Raw genomic sequence first — 3,187 nt, 5'->3', positions numbered from 1 at the left:
CACCCCTAAGCCAAAAAAATCCACTGTGATTCATCAAAGATAAAGAAAATTCTGAAATTAGAAACATTTAGAAATACTAGAGGAAATGAAATATGTCTCCAATCAATAAAAACTATCCAGATTAAAGCTGATAGCTCCAATGTCATTCTTGTCCTGGACTGTACATTCTATGATGACAGGAACTTTTTAGTCCCATTATTTGTATCTCACATGCTCAGCATGTTGAGTGCACCATCCTAGCTGCTCAATAAACAAATAGACCATGGCACAAGACAGGGTGAGACATATGAGCCCAAAGTGGAGTTGACTTGATCAAATTAGTTTCTGAACAGAGACTCAAATCATTTTGGAGCTTCCCATATTTTAAAGCACTTTAAATACCTTAAAGTACTAGTAAGCAAGTCTATAGATAAAATCTAATTATATCTGACTTCAAATTCTATTTCTTTACTATTATAACTTTCTGCCATAAATATACCTTTATCTGAAAATTTACTATACATATAAAATTTATATGATTTATTTGATGGAATCTATTCCTAATGGTTTTCTTTATTTTTATTTTATTTGTTTATTTTTCTTTTAAATATTAAGTAAGAGGTAGTACTATCCCAGGTACTAATGCTACTATATGATCAATTTATCTTCACATATTTTTATCTATATAATTTCCAATGAAATGATTGCCTTCTAATTCACATTTATTCCTAAATTTAAAATGTCAGCCACTAACATATTTCATTGTTTCTAGAGGAAAAAATTTTAAAAATTCTGTTAATTAGATCTTTGAGGTTTCTTTACAGCTTAAGTAACAACATTGGAATACTCGGAAGCACTCATTATTCTATAATGGTTTAAATAGTCAACAATTTTAAACAGATAGCAACTTTTCACATCCCTTTGCCTATCCTCTCTTGATTCCCTTTAAAATATTTACCAGTCTTGCTTGAAGCATTTGAGTAAGTCTAGAACTAAAATGGGAATGACACCTCTGTCTTTGAGAGCTTTGTACCAGAGTTAGAGAATCAGGAGCTTCGCCTGGGGATGAATGATCCAAGACAAATTAGGCAATAAAGAACAGTGGCCTTTCAACATGGTCCAACCAGTTGGCACAACCTCTGATGCACCCTCGGCTCCATTTCTGCTGCATCTCTCTCACCTGCTTCCTTCCCCACCAGATCCTAGAGTTGCCTGCCATGACTTTACTCACTACAGCCACACAGCTCTTGGGAGCCAGGAACACATCCTTTTTCTTGCTGCCTATAGCATGCCAGTACTTCTTCCCTGAATTTGAAAGACATAATGGCCAATCTGATGATACCTAAAGAGCAGTCTAGAACTAAGGCATTCAGGCAGCAACATGGCCAGACTGGTGGGCCAAATCACTGTAGACATGATGTATGGTGGCATGAGAGGCATGAAGGACTTCTTATGAAATACCAGTTCTTGATCCCGATGAGTACATCTGTTTAAGAGGCCATAGTGTCCCTGAATGACAGAAATTTCTGCCTAAGGCCAAGGGTGGGGAAGAACCCCTTCCTCTGGTTAATTTTGGCTGCTGGTAACTGAACAGATCTCAACAGAGGAACAAGTATTTTGGTTTTCAAACGAGTGGACAAAAAGACAAGGTCTTCCTTCTCATGTGGTCACCATGCTGGACAACTTTCCCAAAAGAAATATTGTACTAGACATTAATATATGAAAATTGTGTGAATCTTATTGCAAAACTACCTCGTATTGCTGTAAAGATCTACCGAACTCTCTGCTGGGAGGACAGCAGTATTGGGGCCATTGACTCTAAGCTGGATTGGTCCCACAATTTAACCAACATGTTAGGCTATACTCAGTGTAAGGTCCTTGCATCTGGATGGCCATCGTAAGTGACAGCCACCATTTTAAGAAAAATTTCGCTTTCCAGCCCAAGGGCCTTTCTAAGAAAAATTTTCACCACTCCCTCATACAAACCCCACCCTTAACCACCCGCATTAGGACCTACCTGGCTCTAATCCCTCAGCCTGCTCCATAAAAGTCCAGAACCCCAAGCCTGTTTTGCCTCCCTCGGTCTATGGAGAGATGTGCCTTGATTTGTCAGTTCTGACAAACTCTTGTGTGTAGCTCTGCCTGTTCTCCATCTTTCATTTTTTTATTCGCCACGCCAAACTCCTGGTTTCTCACTTTCCTTTCACTCAGTTCACTGAGTTCATGCATTTATACCTTACCACCCACAGTGACCATGAAGGTGGCAATGTGAGTGCCCATACTGGCCACTTGGTGGTAGTGCCCTTTCAGACCCTTACCTGTCCTTTGCAGCAGCCATGAATGGGCTGGCAGGGCAAATACTGGCAAATCAGGAAGTATTCCACTGGCTAACACAACTACAGAAGGAAATTGGCAAAGATGTGTCCGATGAAAAGTTAAGAGACTACATCTGGAACAAACTCTATTCAGGACGGGTTGTCCCAGGCTATGGCCATGCAGTACTAAGGAAGACAGATCCACAGTATTCCTGTCAGCGAGAGTTTGCTCTGAAATATCTTATGATCGATCTTATGTTCAAAATTGTTGCCCAGCTATACAAGATTGTGCCCAATATCCTTTTGGAATAGGGAAAGGCCAAAGTCTTGGCCTAAATAAAGTAGATGTTTACAGTGGGGTGCTGCTCCAGTATTAAGACATGACAGAGATAAATTACTACATGGTCCTCTTTGGAGTGCCATGGGCACTGGGTGTGCTGGCACAGCTCAATTTAAGCCAAGTCCTAGGCTTTCCTTTAGAAGGGTCCAAGTCCATGAGCACCGATGGTTTGATGAAGTTTGTGGACTCTAATTCACGGTAAAACTAGAGATGAGGAAGCTTAAACAAAAGTGTAATTTTGTTTTGTTTCAGAGGGCCTTTAAATATTTAGGATTAAATTGTATCTGAGTCACTGAAAATACTTTCGAAGTTAAAATATAAATTAAAACTTTAATTTATGCTGTTTAACCTATGATAACCAAAATGTTAGTCTATTATTTAATTTGGTTTTCTTTGATAACCTTAAGGGATTCTGTCCTACTCCTATTCCAACCATGGAGATCAGGTGAAAAAATTCAAGACAATCCACCATAACTAAGAGGTGGTAAAATATATTTAGGAATGCTATAGATGGATGACTGTTTGGAAAGGAAAAAGAGGTCCATTGGAAAGA

The 3,187-nt window shown here is 39.0% G+C and overlaps 1 pseudogene; it reads left to right on the top strand.

Moving 5' to 3' along the window:
- The first annotated feature begins 1,196 nt into the window (after positions 1–1,196).
- On the top strand, positions 1,197–2,836 carry LOC113181402 (citrate synthase, mitochondrial pseudogene; annotated as a pseudogene).
- Positions 2,837–3,187: the final 351 nt, after the last annotated feature.

This window comes from Urocitellus parryii, chromosome 10 (assembly GCF_045843805.1).
Source record: "Urocitellus parryii isolate mUroPar1 chromosome 10, mUroPar1.hap1, whole genome shotgun sequence".
Lineage (NCBI taxonomy): Eukaryota > Metazoa > Chordata > Mammalia > Rodentia > Sciuridae > Urocitellus > Urocitellus parryii.
The sequence above is the reverse complement of the archived record's forward strand: the minus strand, read 5'-3'. Positions and strand labels throughout refer to the sequence as shown.